At 39.1% G+C, this 17,807-nt stretch overlaps 1 non-coding gene across 1 annotated transcript; it reads right to left on the bottom strand.

Moving 5' to 3' along the window:
* Nucleotides 1-16,246: 16,246 nt before the first annotated feature.
* LOC120292343 lies at nucleotides 16,247-16,352 on the bottom strand. Its single transcript, XR_005550138.1, has one exon. It is a non-coding gene; the product is annotated as a small nucleolar RNA R71 (small nucleolar RNA).
* Nucleotides 16,353-17,807: the final 1,455 nt, after the last annotated feature.

Raw genomic sequence — 17,807 nt, forward strand, 5'->3', positions numbered from 1 at the left:
TGGCAAGGGTCGCTCGGCCTCGCCCGGGGCTGCGCCGGCTGGCCTTGCCCAGATCCAAGCGAAGCCTCCTCACCGGCGGCCTTGGGAGGCCGGGTGAGGGCCGTGACCCTCGCCGGCGGCGGCGAGGGCCGCGGCCCTCGCCCGTGCGGCGAGCCTCATCGGAGGCTCACCGACCACCGCTAGGAAGAAGACAGAAAAAAATTTAATAAATTAATAAATTAATAAAAAAATTAAAAATCATAAAAATTTCTACGTCAAGATCGGCCGGCTAAAATTGGCTGGGTGGACTGAATTGGTACAAATAGTAAAAAGTTTATGACTGAATTGGTTCAATTGAAAAGTTTGGGACTGAATTGGTACTAATACAATAGGTTTAAGATTTTGTTGGTACTTTTCCGCGACGTGAGTGCATTTACGCTTAGTCTTTCAACCGACATAGTTGCTAATGATTCCAAGCTAGCAAATAATTTAAGCACAATGAGCAAGCAGCAGTCTTGCTTTACATTCGATTTGCCCATTTTTGGTCCGGTGAAATTTGCGATCCATTTCATGAACCATCAGATTTCTCCAGCGGCTGTCCAACTGGCAATTTGGTAACTACGTCGAGGGCAAGCAAGTTGAGAAATTCACAGCTGTCCAAGATTGAAGAAGAGAAGACAAAAACTACAGCTGGAAATATAAGGTAGCTAACATCTTGGAGACTCTCCTGTCAGCAACGAGCAATTTGACAAAAAAAATCAAAATAAAATTGTCCCACTTGTAGAATAAAGTCATAGAACAGAAAAAATCCTGTAAAACAAGTCAGCTTTTCTGTTAGACATGAACGAAATAATTAAAAAAAAAAAAATCAATCCATAACGTTTACGTTAGCTTTTCTGTTTGAATGCGTTTCGGTTTAAAAAAATTTGCTTTCTGTACGATCCTCTAAAATAGAGAGTGGGGTATTCTAACGATATTCCTAGTGACTTCATCCTCTATTTCCATTTGAGACACTCTTTAGCAAAAGTATTTTGCTTCCACCGAGCTAAAAGAATGCCCTATTGAGTTTCTTCCCGGATAGAAAGAGCAAGAAAACCAAGTCATGTAACAAAATTAAGCACGTTACATACTCGGATCACTTGCCGACTGATGTAAAAGTTTTGTTGGCATGTAATCTTTTTGATTTTGACATTCAATCTTTTAACAGCGGAGGTGGCGAGCAATGCACATTAGGAGGATAGAGAGCTGCTGCGCCCACTGCTGTGGACGTATTAGGGTGCGTTTGGTTGGACCATCCCATGATGTGGATTTTGATCCTGTCCATCTTGCCGATGGCTGTGGCGAGGACTTCTCTGATGTCGCTGTGCATTAGCCCTTTAGAGCACGCATTCGAGACCGCAAGTGGGCGTGCAGCTGCATTGGCCTCTTCGTGGATGGATCCAAGCCGGATGCGATCGGCTGCTGATCTTTTGGTCACGGAGAGGATGCAGATGAAGCCCTGCGCAGGGGACTAAGATCCATTTTTGCAAGAACATCAGCTAATAAAATGTTCTCCTGTGATTGTGATGATTACCTCTTTGGTCCGTTTGATGTCCATTCCGATCACTCCCCCATGCTTAGTCTGATCTTTTACCCATAACTATGCGTGGAAATTTAATTGGAAAGGCAAATGGGACTTGGTAAGATTCGAACTTAGGGCCTTCAGCTCTGATACATGTAAGAATTTTGTGAGATTACTGCCGACTGTTGTAAAAGTTTAAGTTGTTAAACGGAGATGTGATTTAATATTTAATTATTCTAACTATATTAGTGATCATTTTCTAAACCATGCTTTTGTCGATTATGATTTTAAATTACCATTATGATGGTCCTTTGTGGGACAGGTATGAGTTAGTGACATAATATTTATAAAAAAATGTGAAGTTGAAAGTTAACTTACGGTTTGCTTCTTAAGTCTTATAAAAATCTAAGAAAAACACAAGCTCCTCTATGTGGGGGCAAACGTATGATACGAGCTTCTTAGCGAAGGAAAAACGACGGTGTCGTCATTAATCACTGGTCTAGGATCCCGTATGATAAAAGAAGGAGACGTCACACCGTGTGCAAATCACTTGTTATTTACTTTGATAGTAGGCAATATACGCATAAAAAAAATGTAAGATAGCTTTAACATTTACAAATACTTACCAACGTAAAATAATTTAACTGCAACGGAATTAGTATTACGAACACAAAAAATTTGACTTACGAACATCATTTTGAATTTATGATACAATAAGGTATATTACTATGATTAGACTTTGTTAATGATTTACTAAGAATGGGTATAATTAAGGTCGTCAAGGATTAGCACTCACTCAATTTACTAATTAGAAGGAAAATTACTATTTAAGAGATACATTACATCTTATGGGGTAAATTACTACTTTGAATTACTTTCTATAAGACTTATTATTGTCTTAAGAGATGTTACTACTTTGAAGGTAAATCACTCATTTTGTCTCTTGTAATTATCTATTGATAATGATTAGTAGTTCATTATGGTTAATTTATTTCAATCGTTAATGGTCCCTTTATACTTCATAACTTGATGATGATATTACTAAGTATTCCTACCATAGTATAATTTCCCTCAAGAGGTCATTACTTGTAGTTACCCGCGTTAGTAATTACACCTCCAACAATTGTAATTTGCCTCAAATCATTGTGATCTCAATTGCACCTCTAGCGAGTACTTTCCTTTTTTGCGTAGTAACTTAGCTTATAGTTCATAACAAGAAATTCCTATCTCTTAGCTCAAGTGAAAATAATCTACCTTTGGAGACAGTAAATTACCTCAAGTTATCCTAAGCTCGATAAGTCGTGAATTGGCAAGTTTGGAAGAGTCTGAGTTAAGCCTAATAAACTTAGCAAGCCATTACTCTCTGCAGGCGCCCACGCAATAGGGCACCGAAAAAGAGGTCGTGACAACGTTCAACGACCCTACGGGCTGCATCAGGTCTCACTTGAACCAAGCATTCCAAAATATCCACATGCCCTTTCATGGTTGTGACGTGAAGAGGGTTTCTTTTGTATTTGTCATGGATGAAACATACCTCAGGGTTGACTCTTAACAAGCTTGCCACTATGTTAAGGTATCTGCCGCAAGATGAAGAGGCATCAAACTTTGACAATCCCACTCTGTTGCCAGCTCGGCCTTTCAAGCTAAAACCTCTTCCACGAAATCCAAGTGTCCGAGCATGGCTGCAATGTGCAGAGGAGTCTCGGTGTGATTCCCGGTCATGATTCCAGCGAGAAGTAGCTTATCTTTTCTGAGCAACTCAAGTAATAAACGCACATTTCCTTCCACGGCGGCTTCATAGAGCTCGGACTCCATGTTTGGGTCTCTAAAATGGGAGTTTCGAAATACTCACTCCTCCATTTGGAGACTTGAATATATATCGTCACAACCAAGTGAATCTTCACAGTAGGCTTGACGAAGACCGAAAAATGATTAGTAGATTTTTCATCTGTAAGTATGTGACTCAGTTCCCCCGAATGTCTATGGAGGGTGTGTTGGGATATACCTAGCGGCCATTTTCTGGGGAGTCTCGTCTCCATTTGGTCCTATATTGGTCAACTGGATGCTCCACTGAAACAAGCACTCAATAAAACACTCTTCTCCGTTCTCTCTCTACGTCGCTTTATTCACCACACGCTCGCACATGGAGCACCTTCTCTATTTAAAGGATGCATGTTGGATTATAATGTCTCTGTTTTCTGCTGTTTTCAGTTTTCTTTTTACTCTGTTTTACTCTGTTTTTTATTAAAAAAACAGCCAAGTTCATTTTGTTATGTATTTAGTATTTTTGTTATTTTCTAGGAAGTTAATAGCACGTTTATGTGCAGTTATGTGTTGCACGTACGTGAGCAGTTTTTGTTTTGTATTTAGTGGTTGTACTCGACAGTTTTTTTTTTTTAAGAACAGACGTATGCAAGTTTGTGTTCTGTTTCTTTGTGCTTCTCTTCCTCATTTGAAAAATATAGCTTCTGGTTTTCTGTTTCTTGTTTACTGTTTTTGATCAGTAACAACAGTGGTATCAGAGCGTGAATGATCTTGAGGGACTGTGAAGTGAAGCAAGTATCGAAGTGTAAAGAAGTTAAAGGGTGATGGAGACAGGGTCGAGTGGTTTCTCTACAATGGCTTCTCCAGTATTTACTGGAGAGAATTATCAAGCATGGGCTGTTAAGATGACAGCATTTTTGGAGGGTCATGATTTGTGGGAAGCTGTGGAGGATGATTATGAGGTTGCTCCACTTCCAGACAATCTGACTTTGAATCAGATAAAGTACCATAAAGAGAGAATCACAAGGAAGGCCAAGGCAAAGTCATGCCTGTACGCTGCTGATTTACCCACTATCTTCACAAGGATCATGAGATGTGATTCTGCAAAGGCAATATGAGATTTCTTGAAGGATGAATACGAGGGAGATGAGAAGATAAGAGGCATGAAGGTGCTGAATCTCTTGAGGGAGTTTGAGAGACAGCAGATGAAAGATTCAGAGTCAATGAAGGAGTACTCTAATAGGTTGGTTGGGATAGCTGAAAAATCAGAGTTTTAGGGACTGACTTGAAGGATGAAAGGCTTGTTCGAAGATCCCGTGTCTCTTCCGAGAAGTTCGAAGCCACCATAGCGTCTCTGGAAAATACAAGAGACTTACCTGATATAAAGCTTGCAGAATTGTTAAATGCTCTGCAGGCACAGGAGCACAGAAGACTGATGAGAAGAGAAGAGTTTGTAGAGGGTGCGCTGCAAGCTAAAGTGAAGTCAAATGATGGAGGCAAAGGGAAGAAATGGATTCGGTTCGGAAAATGCTAGTGACTCCAAGTTTGTAGCAAAAGAAGGAAATTCTAGTGGGTCTAACAAATGGAAGATGAACAAAAAGCCTTGTCAATACTTTTGTGGTGGAACTAATCATCAGTTTTTTAGATGTTGGAGAAAGCCTGATGCTAGATGCAGAAGATGTCACAAGTTGGGTCACATGGAAGCCATCTGCAAAGAAAAAAATTACTAGCAAGTAGGAAAAGCCCAGGTAGCAATGAATGAAACTGAGGAAGAGCACTTGTTTGTAGCTTTTTTTTTTTTTCTGAATCTTCTGTTGGGAATGATGCATGGCTGGTGGATAGTGGCTGTACCAATCATATGACTAGCAATTCGAAGCTGTTTAGGAGTCTAGACAGGTCAGTCAGGTCCAGAGTCAAAATTGGCAACGGACAGTATATCGAAGTGCAAGGGAAGGGTACAGTGGCTATTGAAGGAAATCGGGAGGTGAAGGCGATCGGTGATGTTCTCTCGTGCCAAATATTGACCATAATCTGTTAAGTGTTGGTCAATTAGTTGAGAAGGGCTATAAAGTGAAGTTCGAAGGGAAGGAATGTTTTATTAATAATGTAGATAGCAAAGAAGTGCTAAGAATTCCAATGGAGGACAAGAGTTTCATGTTCAAGCCACAAGAGATGCAACAAATGGCTTTAAAGTGCAAAGAAGAAAATGCAGAGATATGGCATAAAAGACTTGGGCATGTTCACAGGAAGAGCATGTCGTTTATGCAGAGAAATATCTTAGCAGATGACTTACCAAGTTTGGGGGAGGAATTTCCACAGTGCAGAACTTGTCTTCTTGGCAAGCAAGTCAGATTTCCTTTCAAAGGAGGAGGCTGGAGAGCATGTGAAAAGCTGCAATTAGTCCACACAGATCTATGTGGACCTATGTCTGAGTCTTCTCTCAATGGTAGCAGGTATTTCATTACCTTCACTGATGATATGACTAGGATGAGTTGGATTTATTTTCTGCGAGCCAAGTCTTAAGTTGCTAATGTGTTTGTGAAGTTTAAAGCCTTAGTTGAGAATCGTAGTGGGAAGAAAATTAAAATGCTCGGGTCGATAATGGTTACTGAGTATACTTTGCTCACAAGTTTAAGTTGAATTGTGAGCAAGTAGGAATTGTGCGGCAGTTCACTGCTCCTTATTCACCTCAACAAAATGGGGTCAGTGAGAGGAAAAACAGAAGTATTATGGAGATGGCCAGATGTATGATGCATGAGAAGATGTTGCCTAAGAAGTTTTGGGCTGAAGCAGCTAATACTGTAGTGTTCATGTTGAACAGATTGCCCACAAAGGCCTTAGAGAGGTCAACACCTTTTGAAGTCTGGTATGGTGTTAAACCTTCTGTGAAAAATTTGAAGGTTTTTGGGTGTTTGTGTTATACTCATGTTCCTCAGGTCAAGAGGGACAAGTTGGATAAAAGAGCTGAGCTTGGAATCTTCATTGGGTACAATCTCCAATCAAAGGCTTACAGGATTTTTCACCCTATGACAGGAAAGGTGATTGTAAGCAGAGATGTTGTTTTTCTAGAGGAAGATGAGTGGAATTGGATGGAAGGAAAGAGTGCGGAAACAAAGTTCGAAAAACAACACGCAATGAGATGTAGTGGTTGATGAAGTTATAGATGGATTGGAAGACAGTGTGGATGATTTACCGTGAGAGGCACAAGGTCACTTGCTGAAATCTATGAAAGAAGCAATGTGGCAATGCTCGAACCATCTAACTTTGTGGAAGCTAAGGAGGATCGGAGGTGGATTACAACAATGCGGGAGGAGATTGCAATGATCCCGGAAAAACCACACATGGGAGCTTGTTGACATACCATCGATAAGAATGTGATTGGGGTTAAGTGGGTGTTTAGAACAAAACTTAATCCTGATGGTTCTGTCAATAAACACAAAGCTAGACTTTGTGGTGAAAGGCTATGCACAAATATGGGGAGTAGACTATTAAAACATTTGCTCTGTTGCACGACTTGATACAATAAGGTTACCGTTAGCTATTGCAAAGAAGAGAATGGGTGGTTGTATTTCGTTAGATGTCAAGTCTGCATTTCTGAATGGAGAGCTTGAGGAGGAGATTTTTGTTGAACAACCCGAAGGCTTCAATATCAAAGGGCAAGAAGAGAGTGTATACGGGTTGAAGAAAGCTCTATATGGATCAAGCGAGGCTCCAAGAGCTTGGTATGGGAAGATAGATCGATATTTGCAGGATTTTGGCTTTGTAAAAGCTTAAGTGAGTTCACTCTTTATGTCAAGAAGGTGAATCACGGTGTTGTAATTCTGTCACTTTATGTAGATGATCTATTAGTGACGGGGAATGATATGGAATTGATAGAGAAGGTGAAGCAAGATCTATTTGCAGTTTTGAGATGTCGACTTGGGAAAGATGTCTTATTTTTTGGGTCCGGAAGTCAAACGGGCTTCATATGAGATCTTCATCTATCGAAAAAAATACATGAAGGAAATTCTAAAGAAGTTTCGGATGGAAGATTGTCGAAGTGTAAGCACTCCTATGGTGCTAAAGAGAAGCTGCGAAGAATGATGGAACATATGCGGTAGATGCTTCTATGTATAGAAGTCTCGATTGGGTGTCTCATGTATCTTACGGCAACCGGACCCGGATATTCTATTTGATGTGAGTGTTTTATCCCGGGTTTATGAGTAGTTCTAGTCGGTTACATTTGATTGCAGCAAAAAGGGTATTGATATATCTCAAAGGAACATTGTTCTTTGGTGTGAAGTTTAAGAAATGTCAGAAGTTTAATTTACAAGGATTTTCTGATAGTGACTGGGCTGGTTCAGTAGATGACATGAAGAGTACGTCCGGATCTTTGTTTCGTTTTGGTTCTGCTTGTTTCTCTGGTGTTCTAAAAAGCAAGAGATTGTAGCTCGCCTCTTTGCAGAGGCTAAGTTTAGAGCGGCTACTGCAGCTGCAAATCAAGCTTTATGGCTGAAGAGGATAATGAAGGATCTGTGGTTGAATTCTAGTGATTGCATATGGTAACCAGTGTCATGAACTTAATTAATTAGAATAATGACAAGCGAGCCGGCTAAATTAGGTTACAAATTATAATCATAGACTGACCAACTTGTGCTCTAAACTAACAGCCTAATAGAGATTGTATAGAATTTCACACAAAAATGTTCTACTCTCTATCGAGGCTTAACAGGAAATTTTGATCACAGATTAAGTGTATAAGGCAAGAAAGAGTATCCGTCTTTGTCCTCGCTTTCCTCACAGCCCATTGCACACAAACGAAAATGCGCCAAAAGATGAAAGTATAAGACTCATCAAGGTCTCAAAGTCTCTGTAGCGTATGAATGTATCCAACTTAGTAAACATCGTACTGGTCTACTGTAACAACTCTGTAGCGGATCTCGTCCAAATTTCATTCCCATTCCTCGATCTCTGCTTGGGTGCGACTCCTTTTCGGTTCATCTTCTCTCTTTAGCCGCTCCCTTAGTTCCAAGGTCTTTCTCTTGATACATTGAACCTGCAGAAAACCGAGACTTGGCTGAAGTGGAAAATTTGGGAAGGGCAAAGTTCAATTCCACAACCGAGAGAAACGAAAAGGAGTATAACCTTTCTATAAGGCCACCGCCCCACTCCGTCTTTTTGGCAAATTTTCTTGGGCAAAAGAACACTTGGAGTATTAAAACTTGGCACAGGGAGACTATTGGTGATATTGGCAAGATTTGCTCTCCTATTCAAGGAAAGGACAGATTGTGGGCAAATCTTTGTATTGATAGTTTTCCTATTTTTGAAATTTCCCTTTTTTGTTGCGGTGAACCTTGTCTACAAATTGCAGAAGAATGTTATGACAAAAATAAGAGAGTCGAGAGTTTTGTTCGAGGACGTAGGCACATTGCTGAACCTCGTAATCCTTATGTTCTTTTCTAATTGCCTTACTAAAATTCAACATGGTATCAGAGCAGGTTTGATTCAACCTGTGATTTTTTTTTCTTTGGGTTTGTTTTTTCTGCACATCTGATTATCTCGATTTGCTTATGTTCAAGACCGTTCTTGCTCTATGACAATCTATGTTCTTTAGTCAGTGCTTATTGCTCTCTTTGTTGCTGTCATATCCTTGTTATTACTAGCAACGCGTCATGGATGGGTCAAAGAAGTCAGGAGATGCATCCAACATAACAAAGGTACATGAGACAAACAACTAGCGGTTGACTTCGTTGTTGCTAAACAAAAAAAATTACCTTCCTTGGTCACGAGCTGTAATTGTTGCTCTTGGCAGTAGATCAAAGCTTGGTCACATCAACGGGAAGATTAGGGCCCCTCCCGCGACAGATCCTAGATTTGATGAATGGCAAGCGAATGACCACAGTGTGATGTCTTGGATATTCAATTCCATAGAACCAGAGATCTACGATATATTTGCATATTCAGAGTCAGCCAAGGTGTTGTGGGATTCAACAAACGAGATGGATGGTCAAGCTAGGAATGTATCTCGGATCTTTGAACTGCAACAAGGACTTGCTTCTTCTAAGCAAGGCACAACACAATCTTTCACTGAACACTTGGGAAAAATAAAGAAGCAATGGGATGAGATTTGTCAGTATAGACCTGCGACCTAGAATGTGATGGATTATGTCAATCGAGAAGAGCAAGATAAAATCTTTTAATTGTTAGCAAGCATCAGGCTTGAATTTGAGGACACCAAATGTCAAATTCTTATGAGTCATGAATTGCCCACTTTCAATGAAGTTTGTGCCATAGTCCAAAGTGAGGAAACAAGGAGACGCGTCATGCCTTCAGTTCCAATTACATCAGGAGAGCTTGGTGAACAATCGGCCCACGGTGCTATCAACACGAAGCAAGGAGACTCCACTACTCGGTTTGCCAAAGGAAAATTTAAGAAACTAGCACGGTTCCATTATGACCATTGCAATCGCGATGGCCATTCCAAAGAGAGGTGTTGGGTTCTTCATCCGCATTTGCGTCTTTCCAAAGACAGGGGTTCAGAAGCTAAGGTGGCAATCCAAGAAAATCCAAACGATTTTCAATCCAAGTTGGAGGCTTTGTCTCAACAAGTTCAGCAATTACTTCAGACACATGGCAATGGAACGAACGCTTCTAGCACCGAAACCAGAAATTTGGCTATGACGTTCGGTAATGTCCATGCTTACTCAGCTTTATCTAAAACTCAGTTTATTGTTGACTCAAGAGCTACAGACCACATGTGTAGTTTTCCAAACTTATTAGCCAATATTACTTTAGGTGTGTCATATCCACCTATCACTGTTGCTAATGGTGGGCAGCTTCCAACTAGTGGTGTTTGACAAATTAATTTCTTTTCAAATAATTCTGAAGCATTGTTGGTACCTGAATTATCCTCAAATTTAATGTTACTTAGTAAATATACTAATATGTGGAATTGCAATGTTATTTTTACTCCTCAAAAGGTGTTTTTTCAAGATTGAACCACCATGAGGATGATTGGTGAAGGGCGGTTGTAGAATGGGCTGTATACGGTGGACCTCAACAACGAAGCGTTGATGGCACAAAGGAAGACTGTTGACACTTCCCGGTTGTGGTATTGGCGTCTGGGTCATCCCTCTAATCAGGTGTTACATGCTCTTGATATGACTTTAAGTTATGACTCCAATTGCCGTGATCCTTGTCATTATGCTAAGCATCATAGGTTACATTTTCCACATAGTACACATAAATCAGAATAATTTTTTGATTTAGTTCACTCGGATGTTTGGGGAGCTTCTCCTATTGACTCTAAGGAAGGTTTCAAGTATTTTGTTACATTTATTGATGATAAATATCGAGCTACATGGCTTTATCTGCTTAAATCCAAGAGTGAAGTTATGGTTGTGTTTCAAGATTTTTGCAATACGGTGAAAATCAATTTAACACTATGGTGAAATTCTTTGTACAGACAATGGATATACCAATTAGACTTTTCAAGTGTTCGTGTATAGCTTGGGAGTCATTCATTAGACCTCCTGCGTTGAAACTGTTAAAGCTAATACGAGCACTTAGAGGGGGGTGAATAGGTGTAAAAATAATTTTACGAGATAAGTGTGCAACACTAATCAATAATAGATTATGAAAAGGAAATTCATCTCTTGTAAACAAAACGAGTTACGATCAAAGTAAAAGAGCGTAGGGAAGAGAATATGAACACATAGTTTATAGTGGTTCAGCTTAATCCAAGCCTACGTCCACTCTTCCGCACTGACAGCCCCACCGGCTGGATTTCACTATGAAACAAAAGAGTTGTTACAGTAAAGCTCTTCCTTGATTCCACTGTGTAGAGACTCTGCTACACTTCCTCAAGGTCTCTCAAAGATATAAACTCTCTTTTGCGTACAAGATTTCGCTCAACAGTTTAATTGACTATGAACAAGGAGCTTCAGACTTTGGAATTCTTCTATCGCGCACCTTCTCGAACAATTGGAACGTCTTCCCTATATACTCCTTCATGCCATCACACCCATTGGCACTTACCAAAGGAATTCTTCCAATCTACCCGTTGGATAGAATCAATTAGAAATATTTTTGAGCTATTTAAGGAACATGACGATAGCCCATCAATCCTGCTCGCTCATACAATCAGGATCTAGGTTTTCATAAGTAGAACCTTCCAAGTATACTTCGCCAATCAACGGATCCAAAATCCCTAAATCAATCTTGATTTGAATAATGGATTCCGACATTCTATATCCAGCCAAGAGATCTTCTTTAGTCGACAGAATCAAATCTTTAACGAAATACTTCATTTCGGATAAGCCTTCTTTGACGGTTTAGAAACTGTCAATGATGATAGACTTTGAATCTTGAGTCTGGCAGTTTGGAGGTCTTTAGACTTTGATGGAAGAGTCTACAAGTCTTCAGACTAGACTGATGGAAATGTTTTGTCAACTTCAAAACACTCAAGGGAGTTTTCTCCAACAAAACTTTCCTGCAGATTTAAATAACTTTGACTTGCAAAACATTACTCAAGCAAACAAGGATATCTCACAAAAGATTAACGGCTTAATAAAGATAACATTTAGAATCTGCATCCACAGAAAATATGTTAGTTCTGTAAATGAGCAAAGCCATGAGATATCAATAGTGCTTAAGATAAACAAACGTTTAAACAGTCAAATCCAAATTCAGTCCAAATCCAAATAGCCAAACACAAAAGTCAAGTCAATCAAACATAATCGACACAAAAGTTCAAAAAGTCAAGAGTTTAAAGTTCAAAATCAAATCTGCACCACATCTCTCCCCCTTTTTGTCATCATTAAAAAGGTAGAGATGAAAAGAGAATGGCTTTAAGATTGCTTGGGAACACGAACAAGCTGGAAATCTTCCATTGACTGGACAATCCCTTCCAGCTTTTTTAAATCCTCCTTCAGTTGCGCCACATCTTCACCCTTAGCATTTGCTTGAACTTGAAAAGCAAGGGCATTGATCTGATCATGCAAAGAAACTGAAGAGGTTTGTCCTGCATTTTGCAAGTTCTGTACTTCGCATCCCAGAGCATAAATTTGGCATCGCATCTCCAAAAGAACATCAAGTATTCTGCGAAAGTCTGCCGAATTGTTTGTCTAAGTACTTGTTTCTGCACGATCAGACGGAGTATTTGCAGATGATGGCAATTCAGCACGATCACGCAGATTGGGCGATGAAACCTCATATCCCTCCTTAGAAAATTGAGTGGCATAGATGTCCTCTGGATCTGCTGGAGAACGACTTACTCCTTCACTGGTGGCAGGAAATGAGGACGTACCCTGTTTCTCAGATCTCCCTCTGTTTCCATGCCTTCAGGTGGAGAAAAGTATTTCTCATGCTCTGCTTCCTCTTCTTCTTCCTCAATTCTTTCCTCCTCTACTTCTCTCTCCAAATCTTCTCTCTCTCTAGTCCTCTGTTCTGTCTCATTCTTGTCTTTTTCCTATCTCTCCGTTGTCTCTGGAACAGAACGACTCAAGTTCTTCAATGCCATCACAGAAATGGTGATATCATCCTCATTCTCATCATCCTCAATTATGAGAGCTCTTCTTTTCTTGGATGGAGCAACCATGGGCTCCTTCCCTTTTCGCTTTGCCGCCGAAGAGACTGGATGAGTTTTGACAGGGTTTTCTCTTTGAGCTGCTCCAAAGCCTTGTTGAGTTCCTTCGGACGTATTTTAGAGACCATTCTCAGTCCCACCACCATTTGATCGCATGTTCGAACACAAAGAATCCGGGGAGGCTGAATGTTCAAATGTCTGAATAACTTAGTCACAAGTGCTGAGTACGGAAGTTGACCCTTGTCTTTCACCATTGTTCTGTACATGTGGAATAGAATAATGTGTGGAAGAGAGAACTTTTTGCCAGCATTGATTGCATACATTAGCTTTGCCTCCGAGTTTGAAACGTCGGTTTTTGAAGTAGATTTTGGTCTGAGGCAATTAATCACTATCTTGTGAAGCAAAATGTTGGACACATTCATCCTTAAATAGGAAATCTTCCATTCCGTTGTTCTATCCTTAACAAGCTCGATCGTCGCACGACCAATAAACACACTGATAGGTTGATATCTCCCTCTTTCAACCCCAATCACATCAGCCAATGTATTCATGTCAACCACATAGTCCTGATCTTGAACACTAAAAGAGAATCTATTTGCATCCAAGAAACTACGATTCGAATAGAAATAAGCAGTAAGTTTAGCATGAGCTTCTGTCGTTTCCGAACAAAACCTGTTCGAGTTGAAGAAGATTGAATTTTTCCCGCAGATTGACATTCACGAGTCAAGAAAATCAAAGTCCACACTTCTAGGGTTTATCACCCCACGTTTTAGTAACTTGGAGTACATTTGCTTATGTTCCTCTGAGCGAAATTAGTCTGTCCTTTTGCTTCGGATTTTTGCTGCAACACTCATTCTAGGTTTAAACTGACTGTACATCCTATCATCATCATTCCCATCAGGTTGACTCAGCCCTCCAACACGTGGATCGCTTGGGATATTTGCCAGTGCTTCTTTCGCCGACCCCGCAGGAGCAACTCCCAATCGTTCCATTGTGCGAAAAAAGAAAGTTTCATTTCTATACCCTTTGTCTTTAAGAAATTCATCAATGTAGTTCAATGGAGTACCACTCATCTTCAAAGCACGGTAAAGCTTGTAGGTAAAGTGGACTTATGAGTACTTACGGGTTCTGCATTTTCGATGATTTCTTCCTCTTCTCGATGTGCAACATCCTAAGGTCTAGATAGAGGAGATGGACGCTGCTGAGAATGCTGTGGGCTCTGCTGCTGTCTAGGAGATTCTTCTTCTTCGGTGAGATCAAAGTGCGTAGGCCCCTCACGCATTTGTTGTGGTCCCCTGTTTGCGATCCTCGAAGACTTTCTTTGAGACAACATCTTTCACGCCTTTGAAAGATTCCAAGCTTGTTTCCCAAGAAAGATGAAACTTTTCGAGGATTTAAACAAGAGAAGAAGACATAAGTGGAAGATCTTTTCAAGATTTGATCTGAGAGATAAGTTTCTAAAATAGAAATAACTTACAGTCGAAGATCTTGATTGTCTAAGTCTGAGTGCCTTTAGACTTTCAGTTCTGAGTCTGAACTTCTTCAGACTTTAAGACATTGAGTTTGGAACGAATAACTTCAAATTGATTTTTCTCCAAAGGCTTGATAACTCTATAAAAATAGAGTTATTTTACCTATTTTAGGCAACAATTAATGCATTATCTATGAGAAAATATTTGGATTTCCTTCTGATTATTTGAATTTTCCTTGTTTATGCAGAATAATGAGATATTGAGAAGATAAGGAAAAGAATGGCAATTATCAGGAATTCAAATAAAAGCAGAGTGGAAGATGGATATCAAATCAGGAAATTCTTGATTTTGTTCCCTAATGTTATCTACAAGCATTGGGAGATAGATATTTTAGATTTCCTATAAATAGGAAAGAGAGAGAGCAGCTAGGTTTTTTAGGGTTGTTAGATCGTTTTTCATTCTTCTGAGAGTTTTTCAAGTATTTTGAAGAGAAGACAAAAGTGGTGACAGAATTCTTGTCCTTTGATTCAAGATGCTGGGTTTGATCTATATTTTTATTTTTATTTCTTATTCTACTATGTTCTAATTTTCTTTTGTTAGGGCTACGATGTAGCCTAACCATGATGATATGAATTTCATGATTTTTATGTTTTACAATTGATTTCATTCATGTGAGTTATATATTATTGCGTTTAATGCTTTTGAGTGACCGGCCACCACTTGAATGATCGATGTGCATATTTGAGACTGAGAGGTGATAATATGCAATTGCTCATTATAATATATAACCATGAATTAAACGTGGATAGAAATATACCGCGTTATTTGTGTAGCTTTCGATGATAAGGTAATCCAAAATACTCATTGTAAACCGGGAATATTCATAATTTTTAATGCACTCATGTTTATTTTAATTCACATAGAGATATAGTGGATTAATAAGTTGAGTAGGTTTGCTATACCTAGAGATATGATAGTAAATAGATTAGGAAATTCCGCTATCACATGTTTGATATCGTTCTTGTATTCACAACAATCTGAAATTCATATCTAGTGGTTATGGTGAAATCGGATGCTCTAACATATTTATCGATTGATTTTACTGCATTTAATCTTCAAGTTTTGTTTTTAATTTATTCTAAATTATATTTTGATTTGTTAGATAAATTTTATAATTAATCTATTTTAGTATTTAATTAGTTTATTAATCATCGATCTCCGTGGGACGATACTTTTTCTCATCATTATATTACTTGTTCGATACGTGCACTTGCGTTTAGAATTTCACGAACAAGTTTTTGACGCCGTTGCCGGGGATTGTTTGTTTAATACTAATTAATATTGATACCAGATAATTCTAAGTTTAATCTAGCTGTCGTTTTGTTTTATTTTTTTAGGGTGTACATCGGTTTATGACACGTAGCCAACAAGGGGAACTTGTTGAACTTGATCCAAAAATCGAGCGTATATTCAAAAGGCGACTGAGAGAACAGAGAAATCACGCTAAGATGGCAGACGGTGAGAATGAAAATCCACGTAGACTCTTAAGAGATTATGCTCCGCCAACAGTTCAAGGCACCACATCAAGTATCAGAAGACCTGCAATTCAAGCAAACAACTTTGAGATTAAGCCGTCACTTATTCAAATGCTTCAACAATCAGTGCAATTCAGTGGGCTACCAAGCGATAATCCAAACGCTCACATCGATGCTTTTCTTGAAATCTGTGACACCATTAAATATAATGGAGTTACAGATGATGCTATTAGATTGAGATTATTTCCATTCTCTCTTAGAGACAAAGCTAAGAGTTGGCTTTCTTCTCTTCCTGCAGGATCAATTACTACATGGAATGATATGGCTCAAAAATTTCTTGGTAAGTTCTTTCCACCTGCAAAGTCTGCGAAGATGCGTAACGATATTACTAATTTTATGCATATGGATAATGAATCATTATATGAAGCATGGGAAAGATTCAAAGAATTTCTTAGGAGATGCCCACATCACGGACTACCCGTATGGATGCAGGTACAAAATTTTTATAATGGCTCTAGCGCAAATCTTCGTTCTATGATTGATGCAGCTGCAGGGGACTTTAAATAATAAAACACCAGAAGAAGCCTACAATCTATTAGAGGAGATGGTGTCCAATAGTTATCGGTGGCCTGCGAGAGATTACCAATGCGAAAAGTTAGCGGAGTTCATGAAGTGGATGCTTTTGCTGCAATTGCTGCACAATTTGAAACACTCAACAAAAAGCTTGATAATATGAGTGTTTCAGCCATGAAAATTCAGAATTTGAGATGTGATTTTTGTGGTGGAGGACATGTTAGCACAGAGTGTCAGGTAGGTAATACTTTCAAACAATCTCATGAAAATTCTAACTTTGTTGGGAATTTTAACAAGTCACAGAATAATCCCTACTCCAACACGTACAATCTAGGATGACGCAATCATCCAAATTTTTCATGGAACAATCAAAATGTGATGAGACCACCTGGGTTCAAACAATCAGAAGAGACAAAGTCAAATTTGGAAGACATAGTCACCAAACTTGCTAACACAACTCATGACTTCATCAAAAGCACGGATGTGAGATTTCAAAACCAAGAGGCTTCAATCAGAAATCTGGAGATACAAGTGGGTCAGTTAGCAAGCATGATATCAGGAAGGCAATAGGGTTCTTTGCCGAGCAACACAGAGAAAAATCCAATTAAAAACATAAAGGCTATTACCCTGAGAAGTGGTAAACAAGTGGGAGAAGAAGAGATTTTCAGAGATAAAGAAGAGGTGGTCAATAAACAATCAAAGGAGACAAGCAATAGTAAACTTTTTCCAGATAATCCCAAGCCATATGTGCCACCAATTCCATTCCCTCGGCGACTCCAGTAGCACAAAATAGATAAGCAATTTTCTAAATTTCTTGATATATTTAAAAAAATTGCACATTAACATTCCTTTTGCAGATGCTTTAGCGCAAATGCCTAGTTATGCAAAAAAATTTAAAGAGATTTTGGCAAACAAAAGGAAACTAGAGGATTATGAAACTGTGAAGTTAAATGAAGAGTGTTCAGCCATCCTACAAAACAAATTGCCTCCGAAATTAAAGATCCAGGAGTTTTACTATTCCTTGCACTATTGGGGATTCTTACTTTGAAAAAGCATTATGTGATTTAGGTGCAAGTATTAATCGATGCCTTATTCAATTTTCAAGAAATTAAGATTGGGCGAGGTAAAAGCAACCACAGTGTCACTTCAACTGGCTGATCGATCAATTAAATATCCGAGAGGTATTGTGGAAGATGTTTTGATAAAAGTTGACAAATTTATTTTTCCTGCAGATTTCATAGTTCTTGACATGGAGGAAGATTTTGAGGTACCACTTATCTTAGGTCAACCTTTTCTAGCAACAGGAAGAACTCTTATTGATGTACAATAGGGAAGTTGATCCTTAGAGTTCAAGATGA

This window comes from Eucalyptus grandis, chromosome 3 (assembly GCF_016545825.1).
Source record: "Eucalyptus grandis isolate ANBG69807.140 chromosome 3, ASM1654582v1, whole genome shotgun sequence".
Lineage (NCBI taxonomy): Eukaryota > Viridiplantae > Streptophyta > Magnoliopsida > Myrtales > Myrtaceae > Eucalyptus > Eucalyptus grandis.